The 23807-nt window shown below is 37.9% G+C and overlaps 1 protein-coding gene across 3 annotated transcripts in view; it reads left to right on the top strand.

Annotated features, from left to right (window-relative positions):
* Positions 1-23807, top strand: part of rora (RAR related orphan receptor A) — a 213345-nt gene that overhangs the window by 63193 nt on the left and 126345 nt on the right. The gene's annotated exons all lie outside the window — the stretch shown is intronic.

The following is a 23807-nucleotide window of genomic DNA, read 5'->3' as shown; positions in this document are numbered from 1 at the left end:
GTCAAATTCATGTTTGTTGTGGCAGATGAGCAAATGGATGGATGGATTTGTTTATCTAAATTTACTCATTTACATATAAATACTAGAAAATAAAATAAACAAAAAACACTTAAAATACATTCAAAATCCATACACATCCATGTTATTTTCAATCAGTCCATAAAATGTAATGGAGCAATTGTATTATGGAGCGTTGTGTACAGTTCTAATCTTGTTAAATACAAGAGAAACGTGTCAAAAAAATAATTTTCCTTTTTTTTCTTTGTAAACAAGATAAACAAGTCTATAACATTTTTGGTGTATTCTTCAACAACAAATATAAGGTATGCAATTTTTTAATTTTTCTCTGAAGACTTTAAAATAATAGCCCATTCAACCTTACCTATGCCGCAGAACTTATTTATTTATCTACTTTTCCTTGCTCGCCTTCACGATGTTCCTACGGTTTGGAGGAAAACCACAGAGCGGTCGGGGAACTTGCAGAAGTGAGTCAGTCTGACAAGGTGTGAAAAGTCATGATCTTCTCCTCCCTCTCTCTCAGATCTCACTTTGATGGACTGCTTTGTAGTGCAAGGAGCTGGGCAAGTGCTGCTAAGCTACATTACAATATGCGGCGTGTTTGCCCAGCAGGTGCCATTTCCCTCTCTGCCATAATATGAAACATTTTGCATTTTGTAGTGCACTGAATGCCAATGTCATCTTAAGCATGTAGCTCACAGAGCTCCTTTCTAAACACCAAATTCACCACCTGGAATAAGGATAAGTAACACAAAGTTCCATTTGTCTGATGTGTGATAAAGTGATGTTTAAACTTTTAATGCAAGAGTTTCAAAAGGCACTATATACTGTATATGCAACTGTACCCCAAAAGACTCACTTCAGATTTTATTTTGTAAAGACTAGTTGTAGTTTTTTTTTCTTGTTGGAAATGAATTTGTAACATAGGAAGAACCATATCAAGTTGAGCTGGAAATTTTAAGATTTGAGGTTTTGGAGTCAGCGTTGAGTCAATTTTTCAAGTTATCAATTTTTTGACATTACAATAAGTTGATGTTCTTCTGCTTTTTGGACTTGTTGACTTCCTGATTTTTTAGATTTTACCCATCGCTAACATTTGTCCATGCCTTTATCTCGGATGCATATGTCACTGCTTGAAAACTTGGTTAAAACTCAGAAGAGGATGTGTCATTTGGAACCAAGCAGAGCCCAAATGAAGGTTGATGTGTGATGACAGCACAAAGCCACTGAACACCTATGACTGGCTCTAGGCTACTCTGCACAGACAGGTGAAAGGGCTTTACGGTTGTTGTTTAATGTTATGTGACATCTCTCTTTGCTTGTTGCCAACAGTTCAACTGAGCAACACGCCACATACAAAAGCTCCTGTTTTATTTGCCTTGTGTTTGTCTTTTATCTGGGATGTGGTTAGTGACAAAATATGTGGAAACGTGTCAGGGTTAATGAAGTCAAGGTACAATTTGTTCAAAGCAGCCCTTGGTTACGTGACCTTTTCACCCTCTTTGAAAGCAACACTAACCCTTTAATTTTGCACTCAGGTTACCTTTTTAATTTGTCAAAAAGCCATGGAGTCTGCTCTGGTTCCTGCACTGCCTCTGTTCACACTTTGATGTGAATAACTCACTGCAAGATCTTCGCAGATTAATTAATAGCACAAAAACATCTTCACAAAGGCTAAATTTCCACTAGATGAATAGAGCGCTTCTCAAGTTCAAGGAAAAGGCCAAGTTTCTTTCAACATTCTGTAGGTGTTTACCAAATAATCCCACACAACAAGTGAAGCAGAAACTTAATTGCAACTAATTAGCTCCCTGGGGGTTTAATTGGATCTGCATTCTTTATTCCCCAGTTTACCTGCAATATGTAAATCCCATATCCATGTTGAGAAGAGGGGGTAAAAAAAATAAGACGAGGAATGTGAGGCAGTGAACAGGTTTGTAAAGGGAGGCTGAATTAAGTGGAGTTTGAAATCAGCCTGTAACAAGCTTAATTTCTGTCTTGTCTGGCCGTCTTCACTCATCCAACACCCTGGAGCTGTTTCCGTCCCGTGTAATTGAATGTGCTTTCACTAGTGGGAGAGAAGCTCGTCTCTCAGGCCAGGTAATGGGAAACCTTTGTTCTTTGTTCAGATGAGTTGCCTAATTCTCAACAGAAAGATTGTCCCTTCATGATCCAAAGTGGAGAAAGCGAGCTTCCGTTCTGTTTCTTTTGCATAGTTTCACATAAAAGGATGACTCTCACACCGTAGCACCACCATCTGTCTACTTTTGACTTTGGAGTGCCCTTTCCATGGCTGAAACCTTTTTACTGTTTTCAGGTTCATCAACTCTGTCCCAAACTAGGGGGTCAGCTGCTGAGGTATTGTTCGTTTTCCTTTTGACAAATTACAAGAGTGGGGCAAAGGTTAAACAAGCTTACTGCTGCCAAAACAGGATATTATTGTTTTATTTTTTTCTTTACTTAAATCTCAGTCAAATGGTACAATGGAAGTCTGTTAATTCCAGCTGTTAAACACCAGCACTGACAATGAATCTATCTTGTTTTGTTTCTATAGCTACAGCAACTTCTAACTTACCAGGCCCAAACACAGTATAAAGTTGCTTAACTAGTAGAAAACAGATGTCAGTGCACTGTTTGCCAGATCCACTCCAAAGATTTTTTGTTTACACTGCTTTCTTCCTTTTCCTAACACTTCATCAACAATTCCTTTTGGAGAAGGAACCGAGAACGATTAAAATTTTACTGCATGGACTGATCTCATGAAGGAGGCAGACGCTGCATGTGCCAACTGCGAAAAAAAACTTGAATAAAATAAAAATTGTGATGCTCTCTTTCAGCTTTGTCAGTACTTACTAAAAGAGCAATAAAAAGGGTGGAAAAGAAGTGTCATGGAAGGTCGTGGCAGTAGCAGATGCAGCAATAGGGCGCGGAGCATTCAGCCTAGGACGGCGTTACATCACTACTTTTTCCCACTTTCCATCAAGTTACGCGTGTTTCATTACAAACAAAACAGAACAAAAGCATCCTCAGGATTTTGGCCAAACAATCTAATACACATATCGTCATGATGAGAACCATAAAAACTCTGTTCTGCTTTGAAAAATGTAGCGGACGTATTGAACAACAGAGACACTAAAAAATAGGAAAATACAGTTTTTCTTATTTGTTTGAAATTTGGGGATTTTGTTCAGTAATGTCCGAATCAGGACATATTCTGATAACATTTAACTTATGTTTTTTTTATTTTTATTTCCTTATATTGATGTGAACTAGTGTTGAGCTTTTAGACCACGGACTGACAACCAAAGTAATGGTATGGAAAATTTTTTTCTTTTCTTTTTTTTTTTCTTTTATTAGTGCCGATAGAGAAGTGTGGCGGGAGACAGCAGTAGAACCAGCTGTGGCTGTGGTAAATTCTGCAGATGAGAGTCTGGCACCATCATCGACAGAGCGGTGTCATGCCTGCCTGAGAAGGTTCATCATGAGCTCTAGCAAAGCATGTCAGGCATGCAGGTGAAAGACTGGAATGTGATTAGTCTGTCCTGCAGGATTGTGATAAGCGGCCACAGTTCATGCATATCACTGAGGGAGGAACTATTCGACTCAGGTCTCAAACTGATACTTAATAAAGACTTGCTGGGAAAAAAAAAAAAGTCACACGCTCAAGTCAGTCACCTCCCTTGTTTAATTAAGCTGCTATATTTCCTCAGATAAGACAGCTTTCTAAATATTGCTTTTCTTTTGTTGTAAATGTCAGTTTGTTGAGTCTCGTGTTTTACAATGCCATTAGAAAGTCGCACTCTGTTACCTTCTCTAGAAAATAATAATGGACCGCTCACTTCATGCATAATGCAGAGGCTTTGAAAATAGTGCTTCCTGAGAGCGCACTGTAGCGCCTTTGGACTTAAGTGAAATATAACCTGAGTTTGACATTTACTAATATCCAACACCAAAGTTTTTGTTTCAGGGAGATAGGGGTGGTAATTGCCGCTCTAGAAGAAAGACTGCCGATCCTTCTGGGTATTGCGGATGGCTGTGGGGACGAGGCGAGATTGGAACATGGTAATTGCAGAGACAGGGGCTGAGAATAAATGGTGGAGAATTCTTTACTGTCAGATAGAGGAAGGTCAGACACAAGTGTATGACATCCATGCATGTTACAATGTGTTATTCACAGTATGCACAAGGGACTGATACCTTCCCCTTAGATATCTAAGTCATTGCTTTGCTTTTTTTGACAAGGAGGGGGAGATGATCCCTCATGCAGCTCCTGAAGTAACAGGATGTGAGACAAGATGTCAACAGCGCTGGGTCGCAGTGAATATCAGAGCAGACTGCAACTTGCTTTTTCATTCCTCCTCCCCAAATCATTATTTTACCACTTGATTAATGCTTCCTCTGAGCTGTCAGAATTCTTACACATTTTCTCAAAGACGGAAGACAAACAGCATCAATTTATTTCCCTTGATTAGATATTGATCACAACTACTGTGCTGGCCATCACATATCTTCCCTGAAAGATGGATGTCAAATGTTAAGCATCAGTACTTTTTTTTCCCTCTCACTCCTAGCATACAATATTATAACAATTTTTTTTCCCATTATCTGATTTTACAGACATGGTTATATTTGTTCAAGACTTCACCCTCATTTCAGCATCTTTTCTCTTTTCCAAATCTCTTCAATAGTGCCATTTTACTTAGAAACTTAAGAGAGTGGACAGGCAAGCGGATGACTGTGCCCTGAGGCCCGACACACTACATAATGATCAAAGAATGTCAGGGCAATAAATAGGAGCAATGTCCCAAGCAGCTGGGGGTTTGGAGTATCCCTGTCTGCAAGAGACTTAATAGACTTTTGAAACAAACTTTTATGAAGATTGTAAAGAGAAAAGGCAGGGCATGCATTCCCGATGGCACAACAAGATCCTTTGTGCTGTCATATTTGGTCTGTCTGAGATGATGGGCTTAGTAATTGGAGAAACTTAAAAATAGTCAATAAAAAAAAAGTTCAGGAGGTGTGCCAGACAAGTAGCATATAGCTTTTGACGTGAAATGAAAAATATTTTTTTACAGTGCATGAAAATTTGTCCTTTTACAAAGTTCATCCTTTCTAAAATAAAATGCTGTTATTATTTTTTTGTTTGTTAAGCTATGTTGTTGTACTCTATGTACATCACAGATACACAACATATGAGGTAATAGTTCACAGAATGGAGAAATACAAATTACGTCAAATGTGCTCTTTAAGAGCTTTATTTATGTTCTGTACAACTGCAGAAAAACGTTTGAGTCACATTTTGAAAAATAAAACCAAATTGGATAATTTGGTGGCAAAAAAACTCTTGAGAACAAATTAAGGACAAATGACATAAGTACCAACTTTATTTCCTGCTTGGTACGTAGCTAAATGTAACTTTTGAAGTCAACCATGGTAACATCACCATTACTGCTTTGGTTTCCACAATCATCAGAGTCATATTCTGAATCAAAATGCAAGACTAAACTACTAGGTTGTTGCTAAATCTTTGTCATTACGTGATCGAGATTTTCACTCCATTGAAAAATAGTTCGTTTGTTCGGGTTTTTTCACTTTTTTAAAACGTTAGATTTTCATCAATCTCTGCATTGAAAATTCAAAGTTTTTAAGGTTTGGTGATTAAAATAAGTTAGATTGGTGTTTAAAAATAAACATACTGTACCTTTGTCTATTTACATAACACATCAGTTCACTTTTTTTCATTTATCATAATATCAGCTTGGATTAATTCTTAGCAATCGGTTTGTAAAGGTGAACTTTCTGGAATTTCAGGATTTCAAATGTTAATAGTAATCGAGATTGTTTTTGGAAGATCTTGCAACTTCAGATGCTTTGGATGAACATGGGTGCTTAATGGATTCTTGGAATTGGGTTATGCATATGTTCTTTGTTTTATAAAAAAATAAATAAAAATAAAAAAAAACCTTGCTTCTTCCTTGGCAATAAAAACGAAAGTAGAAAACCTAGCAATAATACACAAATGGGAAACACAGATGATGAAGCTACAAAATACTGCAAGGGAAATGTAAATTACCTAAATAAAAAGATCCCACAACTAGAACAATATGAGAGTGGAAATTTTCACCAGTTTTGGCTTAGCCCTTACTGTTGAAATGTTACTTTTACTTTGATAGTTTAAGTGTTGCTGAATTTAAACTGTTGATTTTTTTACAGCTGACTCTGCAATTTCAATCAATCTGTGATAAGCATGTTTCTAAAACACTAAGAAGATAACTTTTGGCTTAATCTCAGGATGACTTGTTTTGGTAAATAGTTTTAAAAATGTCTTTTGTTATTCAAGTCTGTTTGTAGAATCTTGAATGTTTTACAAAAATTACATATTTGCCTCATGTCCACTTAAATATTGGTTTAAAAACTCTCTATCATTCACCAGATTTTACAAAATAATATGTTTGTATTTTTCTGGTTATAGTAAACAGAAGCTGACTGACAAAGGGTAACCTAACTTCCTCAGAGGAAACAATTAGTTTTCAAGATACAGTTAGCAGTGAGTTCACAGTAACCTTGAATTTATCCTTGGATACGAAGTTATTTGACTTAGTTTCCCTCTGCAAACTATTCAAAGTGGCTTTAGCAAAAACACATAAAAGCTATCTTTCCCATATCAGTGGGTGCACTGGGGAAACACTTCAGAAATGCTCGGTGACAGTAGTGGCTCTATTCTGCTTCCTGTATGTTCAGACTGATGTAGAGCAACATAGCAACATTAACATGAGTTTGCTTGTGCGTTTAAATTAGAATCACTCCCGTCTTTAACCAAACCTTTGATAAGACAATCAGTTCTTACTGCAATGTGTAACAAAGATCAGATAATAGATTTTGATGATCACAATCATCACAGATTTTTTCCTCATTAAATTTAAGGTAAGACTTGTTATACAATGCTTGCAAAAGTATTCAAGCCTCTTGAAAGGGGACACTGTTAAGAGAAAGCTAGTAGATTTTTTTCCCCCAATTTGCTAAGCCAGGAGACAATGCGAATATGTAACGCAACATCATAAAGTAAGCTTTTTGGCCTCCTTGCTTAATGGTAAGTGTGATCAAAATCAAAATCTTCAGCATCTTGGGGATGAAACATGGTGATGATGGCACCAACATGCTGTGTGAATGCTTCTTTTTTATTACTCAGCAGGCACATGGACTCTGGTACGACATTAGGTAAAGATACATGGAGCTAAATACAGGGCATTCCTGGAGAAAAATTCATTAGTTTCCAAGACTTGAGACCGGGTAGAAGGTTTACCTGCCCTTACTTACTCTACCCGTAAGGCAACAACACTTAACATACAACCAGAGCTAATAATAATATAGTTTATGTCATAGCACAGTCATGTGATACAATGTTTTATTTAAACTCTAGACAGTTATCGGATAATTTGTGTTGTTTTGTCACTCACAATCCATACAAAATACATTGAGGTTTATAGTTAAAATGACAATATGTAAAAAAAAAAAACTATTCAAGAGATATGAAGTCTTTTGCCAGGCATTGTAATTTTTTGGGCCATAGCTACCTTTTTTATGGAGTCAAGAAAAACACCACTGCCTTGTATTTAGTGCCAATGTGACAGCTGAGTGTGAATTACCATGCTGATTCAGTCAGGTTAAAACAAACAGACGTAGAAGCGAGACATCAATTACCTTTTCCTCTCCTAGGGAAAATAAAAGCATTGAAATTTAATGAGTGCATTGCGTTTACCTGCTGTTATATAATTTATGCCCTGTTAACCCATCCATCACCTCTCTCTGCTTACAATTAACTGCAAGCTGTATATGTTGTGCAGCAGCAGTTTTTTTTTTCTCCCAAATTGCATCCATCTGGACAACATCCATGGAACTACTCTACATAGATGTTACATGTGCTCCCTTCTCGTAAACATTGGTATTAATTTGGACAAATTTGATCCCAGAATTTCTGAAGTAATTCAGATGATTTTAAATGCTTTTACAAAAATTCTAAGTGTTAGAAATTTTAAGTTTATTCTTTACTCCCTGGACCTCCCTGAAAAGCATTCACTCTATTTACTCTATTTTAAGCTCATTTGCAATTTAATGTTTCAGTCAGGATATACAATTTTAACTACTGCCTCAGGGGGCGATAATGCCCCAGTTTATTCATAATCTACTCAAAATCGTTGAGGAACGGAAACTGCGTTAAAGCAGACTAGCACAGAATAAGAGGTATGAATTAGGTATTACACCCTGAACACACCATCTCACCTGTGAAACATGGCAGCGTCAGTATCATGCTGTGACTTTCTTTAATAGGAACAGTGAGGCTAATCAAAATTGAAGGGGAGATGGAAGAAGCGAAATACTTTTCATTCCTGGATGAAAGCCTGTTAGAAGCTGTAGCAGACTTGAGATTGGGGGTGGGGATTAAACTTCAAGCAAGACAGCCGTACTAAATATGTTCCCAGCTACAAAAAAAAAAAAAACAGTTTTAGAGCAACACATATTATTCATGTGTTAGAATGGCCTAATCAAAGTCTGGACCTAAATTTAATGGAGAACAAGTGGTAAGATGTTGCTGTTTGGCAGGGAAGATTCTCCCTCCCCCTTCAATTCCCATATATCATCCATCTGGATGACAAACTGGAAGTACTCAACATGGCATTAGATTTTATCTGTGCGCTCTTCTCATAAAGCATTTGTTTTTATTTGTATGTTCCTTGATTTGATGCAGATTTTAAGTGTGAATTCCTGAAGTAAAGACTTTGACTTTGAAAGGCTTCTTCACATCAGAGAAACACAGCTGATGATCCGCACTGTGAGCAGCGCTGTGAGTCACTGAGGCTTAGCAGGATCCAGTGCTCTGACTCAGACATGTGCTGCCAGGGATAAAGGCTCTCTCCCCCACTTTCATTGTCTTCCTGCCACAATGCTGCCACAGACAGCCATCTCCAACCAAATCATCATCCCCCAGAAAACAGAACTTGTCCCTTGAGTGAGCTACCGCGCAAACACATTCAGCTCAGATGGGCGATAGCATCCCCAAACACTTCGGTGACATCGTCGAGTGAACATCTCTGGTTTCTCTCCCAGATTGTGTTCTATTATACGTGACTACGTGAGAGTGGTAGTTTGATGTTGGTCTGAAGCTGATGCAGCTGTTTTATCTGAGCTGGTAGTCCAGCTAAGTCTTGACAGTTGAAAATCTACACAATCCGCACCTTGAAAAAGAAGGAAAAGAACCACTTTACTATGCAAAGAAGAGGAACGCGCAACAAGCTGGGTCACACTGAATTTGAAAAAAAAAATGCAGAAGAAACTGATTTATATGAAGTCCTCTGAAGAAAGGCATAGCAATCAGTAATGCACACAAGACTGACATTTCTTTCTGATCTCTTCCCCTCTGCTTCCATCATTTTCTCACCAACCAAGAAATCCTTCCTACGCTCGCTTCCCTTTTATCATCACCGAGCCTCATTCAACATGTCCGCTGATAGGCATTCTATTATTTCTTTATTTATGTATTCCACTTTTTATTCTGAATCACATGTTAATGAAGAGTGTCATTATCAACCTTAAATATTTAATTTTCCGCTCTGTGTCTGCTTCCGAGGGAGGCTGACTGCAAGAGGAGCAGGAGCAGAGGCGAGGGGTGGGGGAACGGATGGGAAGAGTTCTGTACCATCAACCTTATCTCCATCCGCTGCTTTAAAGTCAGCTGCAACCAAAGCAGAGTCGCAGAGGCAGTGCTCTCCACCCACTTACACCAAAGGAGAGTCTCTGGTTTTTTTGAACTGAACGCTTGGTATGATGGTTACCGTCTGATTCTGGATGCGAGGTCCAGATTCTGGTTCAATGTCAGTCCGTGCCCCCTCTACTCGCGTCTCCAAACTTCAACCTCATTCTCAGCATTAGTTCCAGAGAGCCTGAGTGATAAGGTGCTGAGGCCTGTCTGCCTCTGACAGACAAGCCTCCTCTCGCCACGCCAGTGCCTGCTGCTTGATAAGAGAAAATGTCAGCGTGATTTTGGGAAATGTCATTTATCGCAGCTTTCTGGTCCTGTCTGTAACCCAGACTGATTATGGTAGCCGGACATTTATATCACTGGGGGTGGTTTGGAAAATTGTTCAAATGCTATGTTTCACTGCGATAACAACCCTTAATATCCTATCCTCTGTAATGAATTAGGGTTGGGTTTTTTTTTTTACTTCTCCTCCCTTGCCTGTAAGCATTATTTTCTATACTCTGTGTTTTATTTTTGTAAAGTGTGTATCAGACACCATCAAAGTGTCTGGAGCGTGGAGGCGTTTGGATTGGGGATTCGCAGCCAGACAAAGACTCGCTCCATTCTCTGCATTGTGCAGTGAGCATATGAGCTGAAGTGTGTGTTTTTGGTGTGAGGAGAGCTTCAAATTTAACTGACAATCTGCTACTCTTTGTCAGAATATACAGGCTTGCCTTTGTGTGTGTGTGGGTGTGTGTGTGTGTGTGTGTGTGTGTGTGGGCTGGGGGGGCGGAGGTTTGCTGTATTATTTAGAAAGACAATCCTCCCTGTAGATGAGTGGGTTAACAGGAATCATTAATTGGTTTAAGCTAGTTCCGGCTTCGCTGGTGGGGAGAGAAAGCGCTTGCTTTGCGGGCGAATTCAAAAGCCTCCGCTTGTTGTTATTTAATGATCCCCCCCCCAAAACCTTCATACTATCAACCATGAAGACGGACCACTTAATGTTCACTTTAAAGCCTCAGGTTTTGATTTGTGGATCCAAGATGAAGCAGAGCCGAGGCTGTTCTCACATCATCGCTTTTAATGTCGGATTCAGAACCCAGGCTGTCATATATTATTCAGGGAGTTTGCATCTTTTCACCATAGCACTTCACTAAAGTGCCATGCAACCTGCTCAGTGCACGATTCCTGGAGCCATTCTGTTCGAAGGAGGGCTTCTAAGTCAGCGCTGTATTCTTCTTTTTCCTCATTGTTGACTCAAAGTGACATTTATGGGACACCCTGATAAAGCAATTCTTCCTGCTGCTGAGACCAGCCTGGTATTTTCAACAGATTCTCTCATTCATTTGTATTCACTTTTGTTCTTTTTTCCCCTTTTATTTAAAGCCAGACCTTCCTGCCTTCTGTGATCCACAGCCCCGAAGTAGACGTAGACAGAAAGAAGTGTCTTTAACATCGACTCCCTGGCAGCCTCCTGGGAGCTTAGCGAGAGTGTTGTCCCCCCACTCTTAACCAAATTTATTGCTAGTCTGACTGTGGACATCTAACAAAGGTACAGGCTCCACTGTTCCCTGTATATTTGTCAAATCACTGCACCTGTGAGAGTCCCTCTGCTAGATGAATTCTAGGTCGGAGTGTTTGTCCAGGAATAAATCTTTCTCTCCCTTTTTTTTTTTTTCACCCGTTGTCTTTGTTTGGGTGCGCTAGAAGCTGCAGATGAGCTTTTCTTTGTCACATGAACCAAAAGGCATGATAAATTGTGCTCTTTGTTGACACCTTTACTGAGTTATTTATGGGTCATTAATTGAAGTGAAAAGGAAAATTATTGGTTCAAAAGGAGGAGGCATTTCCAGGCCTCCGTCACTGCACCTTAGAGTGACCCGCACGCTGTCACTCACCGACTGCAAGCAAGGTAGTCAGTCAGTTTTATCAGGTCTGTTGTGTGAGGAGATGGGGCAGTCGCCTTGCATCATGAATGGTTGTGGGGGGGATGAGAAAGGCAGAGAAGCATCAGTTTTTGTCTTCAGCTTTTCCCTGGTGACCGCTTAATAGTTCTGTTTTCCTTGATGAACCTAAGGAACTTAAATTCCTTTAGTCTAACCTTTTTTTTTATACACCAGTTTGACTTTGAATAGACAGCTCAAGAAAAATCTGAGTAAAACGCTGCATATAGAACATAAAAACAATAGATGTAGCTCTCAGAAGAAGACATAATATTGAGTTCACAAGAAACACAAAAGACAAGATTTTATTTACTGTAATTGGAAAAATTAAGAATCTTTTTTGGTTTGCTTGTTTGCTTTTTCAAAAATCATAAAAGTTTAATAAATAAATTGTAGACAGTGATTTAATAAATCTGTAATCACTGTAGACAAATCCCATCTTGGTCTGAATAGTCCATAAACTGTGTTTTTAATATTTGTCATATGGTAAACCCAGTTTTTGTGTTATTACAAATAAAACAAGCATTTAACAAATGTCTAAGTGTGTTTTAAACTATATTTGTTCATCCTCTATGATGATCAACTAATAAATAAAAATACAAAAGTGAGGTTGGGTTATTGTCAGATATATATATATATATATATATATATGTATATATATATATATATATATATATATATATATATATATATATGTATATATATATATATTTTTTTTTTTTATTATATATTGTTATTTTGGCATCCGTACTGATGTTTTTCTCATTCACTTCAAAGTAAACGTAATAAGCATACACTAAGATGGCTGTAGAATACAACATCGTCTCATTTATATTTGTTACACAGATGGTCTTGACCAAAATAAATAAAACGTCAAATATTTTATAATTAAATTTGATGTTAATCAGATTAAATAATTTACAGTTTTGACCAGAGATGATCTAATGGAGTCTAGATTAATTACAAAACTAGGAAATAATCTTCTAGTTTACTGCTGATAGTAAGCTTAATTCAAAAACAAACTAAAATCTCATGTTGAATCGTAATGAAAATGACTGAGTTTTGTATAGGCAACAGGAAAAAAAATCTTGGTTGTATTATAGGAGAGAGAAAACATAGATATACAATCAGATCTAATTATACGTACAATACACAACCTATTTCCGGTTATTTCTGTTGATTTTTGACAAAGAAAATCTTAACAAAGTTGCAAACAAACGTACCTTGCCAAGGGGGAAATAAATTAATTTCCCTAATGATGGAAAATGTTTATCTTCATATTTTCATCAAATCAAATGCGTTACAATTTAGTCGACTAAAATGATGACTGCAGATAGCTAAATTATGTATAAAACTAAATTCCATTTCACATAAAAGGCTAAAAGTAATTTTTTTTTTTTTCAAAATTAACACAGCTCAAATGAGATACTTTAGCATCTAGCTTACAGTTAGCCAGTCTTGCTATTCTCATAAATTTTAAGTAATTATTTTCACTCCTTCATTGTTCCTTTTTTAACGAGCACTCTAAATGATTTTTAAGTAGCATGGCTTTCCCCATTGCATTTGTTGCCAGACAGCTGAATGATGAGGTTTTATCAGTCAACTTAACTAACTTAACTAATGAGGCCAATCTCAGGAACTACATGCTCATTTAAAATCCTAATTAGGTGTTTTAAACATAGATACAACAGGATGTCAAGTTTAATGTACTGTTTTTTCAAATATGGGACCTATAAAACCTATTTCTCCGAAAACTTCATATCCCAACAGCAACGTACTAACTTTTTAACTTGTGATGCCAGCTTAAGATTAAAATGACATTTTTTAGTACTGTAAGAATCCTAAATTGTTATTTTTTTAATATGTTTTTATTTGGGTGTAAACGTGCTGCAAGCAAGAAACAAAAAGCCAATATATGTTATGTCAGCTTCCTTCTGTTTGTCAGAAGTTTGCAATTCTCTGTCTTTTTCCAACCGAGCACACTCCCCTTTGAACGCTTCGAGTCCTCCCAAGGAGAAAGAGCCACTTCAGACATAAGCTCGTGCGCACACTTGATTAACAAGTGGATTAACTATGCTCGTTTCATGGGATGATGTACCTCAAAGCACTTCAAAGGCCATGGCGAGTGCCCACGAGGTGCTGTAATGAGGGGTTCTTCTGCGCAACGACAAATATGGTGGCCTCGCTTGGTGTGAACCCCATCATTTTCTCATTTTGTGTGCTCTCTCTCTTGTCAGTCTCTCTGCTGCTTTTTTCTTTTCTTTTTTTCTCACTTGCTTCCACACATGCTCTTTTCCTCTTCCTTTTTTTCTTTTTCCCAGTCTCTCATCTTCTTAACCTTTTCCATCTCTCCCCTTAGATTTCCTTCGATTGATCCCCTCTTTTTTTTAAGTGAGTTGGGATTTAAGATTCTTCTCTTTTCATCTGCTGGGTTACCATTTTAGAAGATTTTTTTTCCCACAATTTTCTTTTATCTTTTAACCTTTTTATTTGCAATATTAGTATCAACAGAAAATAGTTTCTGTTTGTCTTTTTTCTGTATTTAAAGCACCAGTCCAGGTTTAACTCTAAATAGTCTTCTATGAGTTCTAATATTTTTCAGCTACTCAACACCCAGACTTCTCCCTGACTCTGTTACAGAGCGGACATGTACTAACCTGTCTTACAGTAATTGTCTTAGATGCAAGTTAAAATGGCGTAATGTCGTTATGAAGAGGATTGTGGAGTTTCTCCTCATCTGGAAAAAGCCTGTTTCACAAAGTCCCGTCACCTGCTCAGAGTTGTTCTGCATCGCTCTCTCCATCCTCCTTTTTTGTTATTTTGATCTGGCAAGCGAATGAGAGATAGTAATCTACACTTCAATTACATCGCAGAAGTCATCAGATGCTATCATGCGCTAGTGATAGAATGTGCTCTGAGGCAGCCTAGCACCACTGCAAAGCTGCCCCTAGAGAGCCATAGACTCAGCGTGTGTGCGTGTGCACGTGTCTGAGTTTTGTCTATGTTGCTGTCTGTGTTTTTGTGTATTGTAGTGTGTACTGCAGAGACAGTGAGACCAACCGACAGACAGATCCAGACTCTGGGAACCTGCTTTGTTTATCAGTCTAACACACTATTTAACCTCAGTTTGTCATTGCAGTGATTTTTATCATTACATTTTATTTAGTGTGAATTGAACACACGGAGAATGATGCGCATGGTTTATAGTTTAGCGTCTGAATTCCTGAGAGCAACCACCAGAGGGCTAATGCAAATGTGCTTTTGGGCCTTTATCTGCAGGCCAGCAATAACTGTTCTATGGGAATAGACATATTTCAATGTAGTTGGAGAGCTTCTAATAAAAGCCTAAATCAGTAATTTTATGCAAGTCTAGGCTGAATCATTTGAAACAAAAAAAATATAATATATAGGTTATTTTTTTCTGCAGTAAACAGCTATTTTAAATGCTTATTTTGTAGCAACAAACCATGTATATAAGTTGCAAAAATACATAACATAATATTTAATGTATATATCAGCGGTCTCAAACTTCTTGTTCAAAGGTCCATGCCACATCTCTAGAAAATATGATTGCTTGAAGTAACTGGTGATGAGCAACTCACTTTTGAGTTCTTTGAAAACAAAGAAACAGACGTTTTTCACCCTCGCTTTCATTTTTATGACATAACATTAATAAGCATGAACTTGAAAAGTTGTTCTGTTTTTGTAATTAATGTGTGAATTCTGTAGACCAAATGTAGGTTCTTCTATATATTTTCAAAATTTCCAGCATTCTTCCACTGAGTGGCAAGTATTCAGTACTCAGACTCCCAGCTCAATAGCACTGGCAAATCAAGATGGATGGCTAGATTCCATGGTTTTTATCAGACCTTAATGTGCACTTATACAATGACCGAGAACTCTCTCCTAGAGACCGACACAGCAATGTTTGAGAATTGAGCTTCAAGCGAGATAGTGCTCTCCAAGCCCAGCTATTTCCTTCCATCAGGGAGTTCCTGTGATGTGATGCAGCCCTGACAGCGGTGCTGTTTGTCAGGTAGAGCTCTGCCCAGCCTCTCTGCTGCTAAAACTGAAGCTGTTTTAGCAGCTTCATCCTCTTTCCTACCCCATTAGGCATCATTTCACGCAAGACAATAGGTATGCAGTCTGTTGTGGAGCACTTGGTTGTCATTCTCTGATGTCTTTCTCTGACCGTGCAGTCATGTCATCCTCTAAAGAGACTGGCTGATCTAACCTATAGCTGTTAAAGGGTAACTGTATTACACTTTAACTGCTGTTAAAGGGTAACACAGTAACTAGATCCAGACCACATCTAATTATGAAAAGCTATTTTTTGTTTTTGGTTAAAACAGTCACAAAAGTAAATAAATTAAAACAAAACATTTAAAAACCTTTAATGTAAAAATTGATGACAGAAATGAACTAATAAAAATATTCAAGGGTATGTGCAGCGCATACACGAGCACGATTGACAGTGCTGAAACATTCGTCCTGGTTCTGATTGGTTGTTTCTGGCTGGGTGCAAAGTATTTCTGCAAATGGCAGTATGACAGCAAACAGCAGTGAGAGGAGCTTTATTTTATGTATTGGTCCCATATTGTACTGTTAGGACTAGCTAAGACTTCTTAGAAATAATCTAGCCTAAGCATTTCCAAGTTGTGCTGTGTTATGTTTTAAAAGGAAAACCCTTTATTCTGATATCTTTTATAATGGCAGACCGGTTTTTAACATTAGGCTCGGGATCCCTAACAACACCTAGCTTGTTGTATTCTCAGTAGCCTTTAGCATCCCCGACTATTCTTAAAAGCTTATGTCTAATGTTCTTTTTGGGTCAAAAACAAATTACTTCTGTCTTTTCTCCTGTATACTGGAGGACATTGTGATTCATTAATTCAGTCAATGGCATACTCTATTGCCACAGATAGACTACATTGAACTGTGGTCATACAATGACACAGAAATCCATAGTTTGTAAAAGTGTTAGGCCACTCCATAATCTAAGAAAAATGGGAGCATTAAAGATATTAAATAGAAGAAAAAAAGCCTCAAGGAACCCCACAATTAATTTGTGCTCACACAGAATTAGATTTGCAAAATTACTGTTCCATTTTGATAAATACCATATAAAACAATTTAGAACATCATCAAACAGTTAGTTAGTATTCATTGATCCACCGATATCCCATAATAATAACACAAAGTTTAATTAGGGCATAAAAACTGTACATGGCACTACTGAACAGAGCTACATTCTGTTTCATGGGATAACATGGCAATAGAAATCTATTTTCTGTTTGTTTTGTGTTACCCTTTGATAGAAAAAAAGCCTTGATGTTTGAATATCTAAGCAAATGAGAAAATGTAAATATTTTCTTGCAGACATCTTGAGCGAGACTGCATGCAGCGCAGATCTCCAAAGCACACTGCTGTCTAAATGAGTGGTTATTGACAGACCTTTGGCGTCATGAGAATCACTTGCTCTTTGAATCTGTGCTACACCAACAAATGTGATCCTCTCTGATGGCTACATTTGAACTTATTCTGATGTCCCTGAGCATTAAGGGAAGTGACAGCTTACAAATAAACCCGTAATTATCACATCTGAAAGCCGGCATCCCAAACTTTATTTGCATACCCAACACTTGGTGGAATGTGGGTAATAAACCCTGAGGGTCTCTTAGACTCTGGCAAAGTCACGACTGTCATCTCATCAGCTTCTGAGTCTTTCTCAGATGCAAGTAAAAGAGGGGAAGGCAGACTCAAGTGAAACAATATGGCTCTGTTAAAAAGAAGCTACAGTAAATGGGCAACTCTGACTCGAGGTTCAGCGGAGCACAAAAGGGAAACTGAAGGACAAGATTGTTCCCATTGTGTTTCCACCATGTATTTCCCCACAGATCGCGCTTTGTGAGGGCCCCGAGGGCTTCATTTCACCTCTTCAAAACCCAACATATTTTTTTTAATGTCCTGAAGATAGGAACACAATGACTGCCTGTAGAATTTCATCTTAATTCTACCTGGGAACACAAAAGACTAATCACAGCCATCACAAAAGCACTGTTCCTGCAGCTCAGTGTGCGATAGGACAGACACCGGCTGCATAAAGGGCCCAGCTCTCCGGAGAGCCGGAAGGCTGGAAGAGGCAGTCAAATTGGAAGCAGAGTAGGCCAGCCAATACCTCAGATTACGTCCTCTCCACTGTGGGAAGAGAACAGAGACCTGTAGGACCAAACATCTATCAGTGGAGGTCAGTGTTTGGGCTAAAGCAGTATTTTTGCAAGCAGTGACTTCACAGAACAGACAATGTGATATTAAAAATAAAAATAAAAAAACAGCCCTTGCAGTAGTACTTATTTCTCCACATTTAACTCATTAGCAGAGCTTTTTGGAAGTAATTCATAACTATTTAAATGCAAGTACAAGAGAGGAACTGATTTGTGCCAATACCAATTTATGTTTTTTTTGCGAGGGGGGGGGGGGGGGGGGGTTCGGTTTTATCTGCTTATTTTGTGACTGAGTCCATTTTCTACTTTGCTAAGGACTATCAAAAATAAAAAGAAATCTCTTGGAGCTTTTTGGTGGAGAAATTAATCCAACAGAAAATGAAGAAATTACAACATTTGCATATATCCTAACCCTGGGTATCAGTTTTATTTAGCCCTGAAAAATTCTTTAAACTTTATGCTATTGGTTTATGTGTTTATAGGCTGAAAATTATATTTGTAATATTAATAAAGTTTTGAATAAAGTTCTATGATTTTTAAAAAAAAAATCTTTTTTGATATTCGACCGGCTGACTACCATTAAAACCGAAAAAGGGAAGACTGACGACTGACTTGTTGATGATCTTCACCCGATTAATTGCCGAATCTCCAGTTATTATCGCAGTGAAAAATGTACAGCAGTTGAATTTGTTCGTTTATAGTTGCGTTCTGTGCATCTTTCTTCACCTATCTAATGAAAGAACAAAAATAAGATCAGAGGATGCTTAATTTCAACACCTTAATCACAGTTTAAAATAAAGCTTGCTTAGCTGATTTTACAAAACTGAAAATAAAAGCATCAGTGTACAGTACATGGTGTTGGTTCATGCATGTACAGATTGAACATTTTGGAAGTTCTTTGTTTTACTACATCATGATAAGATAGAAAAAAAACTGTGTTAGACTCTTCTTGCAGTCATACTTTCTCCTAAACTTTACATAAGAAAATATAAGAACGAAAAATAGAAGAAGCTCAATTTTAGCACCCTTCTCAAAGTTTAAGCTAAAACTTCTTTAATTGACTGCCGGGCTTTAATTAGCCCACGTCATTTGCATGGCTGCCATTAGGTATTCAAGAGGGGTGGAGTGATAGCTGACATTTTCCCCTCGCTCATTTCTTGCCAGAATCCTCCCCTCTGATTCATCTCATCTTCATTTCCCCAGATCCTTTTTTTTTTTTTTTTTAAGTTTTATTTAGGGTGTCATTTATTTAACACTGGATTATTTATTTAGTGCATCAAATCATTCTGGAATGAATATTTATATATTTGTGAGGGTTTTAAATATTTACATGGTCTCTCCATTTCCAGTTTTGGAGCCACTGTAATGAGTCGTGTTGTTGAATGTCAAGAGGAATAACAAGACCGGTTTCAAAGTGAAAAGTCCTTTGAATATATTTCTAACTTAATTGGTATGAATCTATTATCAAGCCTGCCGCTCTGATCATAGTTTAATTGGAGGTATATTATTATGGGACAACTTTAGCTGTGCTTAATGATATTTCATTCAGCTGATGATATTCATTTGAATGGCAATGAATGATTCATGTCAGCGGGGTGTGCGTGAAAACACTCGGCAGTGCCGTGACCCCGCGTTAGCTGCTCTGATGCACTCGCAGACTCCTACTTGACTAAATTCCATTAATCCTCAAAAAGAAGCTTAGCGTTTCTTTTGCTCCGATGCTCACTTTCTTTCTGCATCTTGTTTTACAGAGACATCATTGTGTAATGGTGGCTTATAAGAGCGGATGAACATTAACGGGGGTGCGCTGTGTCCCCAGGACTTCTTCCGCTCTGTCTCGGCCGGATCCGTTGGCTGGTTGTACAGCTTCGACCCGAGAGAGTCAGTGGTCCAACTCGCCTCTAACTGAAGTTTTCAGGCCTCGAAAGAATCTTATTAATGGCAGCTGCAGGCCGTTCTAGAGCATAAAGACAGTTGAATCAGGGAACGCCTCTCCAGTGCTAGAACATCCCCACCTCCCCCTTTCCTCTTTCTCTTCAGTCTTAATGACTAACCAGAATGAGAAGTGGAGGAGAGGAAGAGCCTGGAAGAGCCTGATTTGTTCTGCATGCTAAATATGGCCTGTAATCTTTATTCCTCTGAGTGCCTTATTAAAAGTGAAAGGAAGATGAAATCCCACCAGCCAGCCCATCCTTTCTGCTGTTTATTAGAGGGGGCTTTTCCTCTGTTAATATTGAGGTTATGGTAACCTTAGTAGTGATAGATGCATCTCGTGCATTCAGGTAATAATAGCAATGATTGATTCCCACCTGAACCCTGGAGGTGTAATCTAGCACGATGGAGGAGATAAAGTGGCAGCCGGCGTCTGAGAGATACACACAGAGAGACAGATTCCATCCAGCGGTGCTGTTTATCATCCAGCAGACAACAGCGCCTTGTCAGAATTTATGATGTTTCCTCTCGCCTCTAATTCATCATTCATTAACTACTTCTTTTCTCCCCCACTAAATCCATCTCTATTTGTTAGTTTTATCAGTAAGGTTAGGGTGAAAAATAACCGTGTGTTAGTTTTTCGAACCTGCTGGAAGACGAATGCGATTTTCCACTGCGACTGTGTCACATCAGTCAAATCTGATTTGATAATGAAAGGGGGAGAGGAAGTCTTTGCCATCGGTCGCAGTTTGTTGCTCTTGCAAAAAGAAAAAGAAAAAGAATTCCCTCTTTCTTTTTTTTTACCAGCTCAAGTGCAGTAATTTATTTAGATTAATGCTTGGAATGTATTTAAGAGGCAATTACATGCTGTGGCAAGTTTTTGAACAAAATAAATTAATATGGAGAAAACACAAAAACAAGCCTGAAACATTATTTAGAAATAAGATTCGGAGTGTGCCCCTTTTTTTTACTTTTTGCATTTTTCCTTTACCTTGGCTGTTTTCTGTAGCTGTAGTGATTCCCTCTTGTGAATTTTTCTATCATTATGTAAACAGATAACCAGAATCAGAGGGAATATGATCAGCATGTTTTTGTGCATGTATTTGCATGAAGGTGCTGGTGCCGGAGCACTAATGAAGCTCAAAGACGTGTGGAGTCCCAGATAATTATTATTATTTTTATGTATTTTTTCGAGCCCCACACCTTTCTTGTGGAATGGCTGCACCCTCGATGGCGCATCTATTATTCCATTAGCAGGTAATTAATGACTCTCATTTGTGTAACTGTTATTAAGCCCTTTGAAAGATTGTTTGTGTTCAGATGAAAAGAAACACATCCCAGAAGCCATCCATTGTGGCGGATAGATTAAAAGAGCAATAAGGGCTTTTTGAAAAATGATATTTTATCAGTGGTAATTTTTCAGGGCACCTCAGGGGCGGCGATGACAGCGAAACGCTGCAGTCCTCCTTCATGTTGATATCCTTTTTTTAGTCAAGGTACCAGGGGAGTACACTAAGTGTGATTTATTCATCCCTTGACCAGTAAAAGGTGTCAGCCAGGTGAAAATGGATGCTGGGAGAGTATTGACAGGAGAAATAGCAGTGCTGTTGTTCTGCTCTGTGGCATAGTAAGGGAAGGTGGGGACATGTCCTGTTCTTGGTGTGTCTTTAAGCATACTTTAAACTGGAATAATTTTCTCTTACTTTTGAAAGATAATGGTTGATTTATATTTTTATTTTAATTCCTTATTGTGTTGAATAATTTTGTTTTACTTCATGTACAGTATAAGACGTATACATGAAGTATCTTTTGCTTGGTTATCAACCAAGCAAAAGATATTGAAATGTTAAAATTACAGTATGTTTTTTTTCCTTAGTCATATATATATATATATATATATATATATATATATATATATATATGCTGAATGTATATCAGCATTTTTTTTAACTTTTTTAATTGCTGGTATTAATATCTTCATTTGGATTGAGTAAATCATCTTCTATTACTTTCATTTTTGTTTGTTTTGCTTGTTTGTATCCAGGAATAGAAAAACTGTGGCATGAAACCCAACATTTCCACAAACTGTCTAACCCAGGCTCTGGCATTCCCCAACTCCAGCAGGAAAAAGGCGCCAAGCATCTCCTTGGATTTATATTTAGCATTTGCAATGCTACTTATAAAATATTTCATAAATAATGTGAATATATTAGACGGGGGGTGAGAATTGTCGCCAGTCATTCCATATGCACTGCCATAGCAACAAGATGTTCCGCCTTTATCTGTTTAGGGCCCATGATTCTTAAACTGTTCATTGCCCACGTTTCCTTTTTTAATCAGAGTGTGTTTGGGATCCCCTGCAGCAGGGATCTAGATAAAAGGATTAACTCTGCCTCTGGTAGTTAACCACATTTAGACTGTGCCAGGCAGACCCTCAAAATGAAAATAGATGGATTTCAAATGCCTACAACAGTGTGTTTTGATGGTGTGTCATTAAATATCAGGCGGTGCATGTTTATCAATAGCTATAACTGCAGTAGCGTTTGCAAGAGAAAAACAAATGTCAACTTTACAAGGTAAATTATTGGAGGGTTTTGGATGTAAAGTTTGCATCTTGTACCTTCTAGAAATATACACTTCCTTCTTTTCAAGTCAAGACACCTGTCAGCCTCCGTGACAAGCATGTTGACTTGTCATCTTTCCTGTTTTTTTTTTTTCTTTTTAAACAGGAATAAAAGGAGCTAGAGTTGTCTGTTTCTACACCTCTAAAGTCATACCCTGGTTGGGGCTTAAAAAAAAAAAAAACACACTGAAAGTCGTGATCAAGACTCTGGCTTGTAGAAGAAAGAAATCTTTTTACCAAAGGACATCCTCATGTATTCATTACGGGTTTTGATCCAAGAGGCCTCACTGGAATGTGGGGGGCTTTACGCTGGCCACTGCTTCTCTGCTACGCAGAGGGAAAAGAACCGCGTCCTTTGTCACTGAGATTTGCATATATTTCTCTTGGAAAGGAGTACAAGAAAAACCACTAATTCACTATTGAACATCTCTTTTGCTAGATTAAGAGTCCAATTAGAACTGTGTAACTGCTCTAGTGGCTGTATTTTTTTTTTCCTCCTTTCTTTTGCTTGTTGGAAAATACATTTCCTTGACGGTGAGAATAAATTTAAATAAATCAATAGATAAAATACATTTATGTGAAATAGAATACAAAAAACACATAAAAGTACATTTTAAAATAGTGTTTTAATAAAAAATAAAGATAAATAAAAATTAAAAATGCATAAATAAATAACAGATGAAAAATGCTTTTCTAATATTGCTTATGTTTCTTAGTTTTTAAAAGTCCCTTAATGCTTTTTTAAATCTGAGGTTGTCTAAAAGAACATGCGCTTTTGAATAGAAATTGAGTGCAATATTTTACCTTTTACAAGCAGACTAACTTTAACAAAGTAAAAAAAATTTTTTTTTTCATTTTAACGGAAATGACAAATGAAAACCATTGAGGTTTTCACCTAAAAGTTGTGTAGGTTAGCAACTTTAAGCATGAATCATTTTGTTCCCTCTGTCCACAGAGCCGGTTTGCAGCCAGTTCCTCTGTCGCCGTGGCTGCTCGTTGTGCCACACAGACGCCCAAACATGAACACGAACATGTGAACAGCACTCGCAGAGGGAGTGCCCACAATGCTTATCGCTCTGACCTGAATTCTGTGACGCCAGACAATTTTACAAACAGCTGGGGATCAATCAAAGCCTACTTGAAATATGCCACCTGCCACTTTTACATTAGGAGGCATGCTGTTCAAAATGGAACACTTTCGCTTGTATTTGTGATTATTTTACAGGCAAAGTTGGTCTCCTCATGGGGCCTCAAGTGCCAAATGATTTATCCTCTCTCTCCCCTACCCCTAACATTACCACCACCACCTCCGCCCTCCAGAGCTGGGGAGA

This window comes from Xiphophorus maculatus, chromosome 2 (assembly GCF_002775205.1).
Source record: "Xiphophorus maculatus strain JP 163 A chromosome 2, X_maculatus-5.0-male, whole genome shotgun sequence".
NCBI classification, from domain to species: Eukaryota; Metazoa; Chordata; class Actinopteri; order Cyprinodontiformes; family Poeciliidae; genus Xiphophorus; species Xiphophorus maculatus.
The sequence above is the reverse complement of the archived record's forward strand: the minus strand, read 5'-3'. Positions and strand labels throughout refer to the sequence as shown.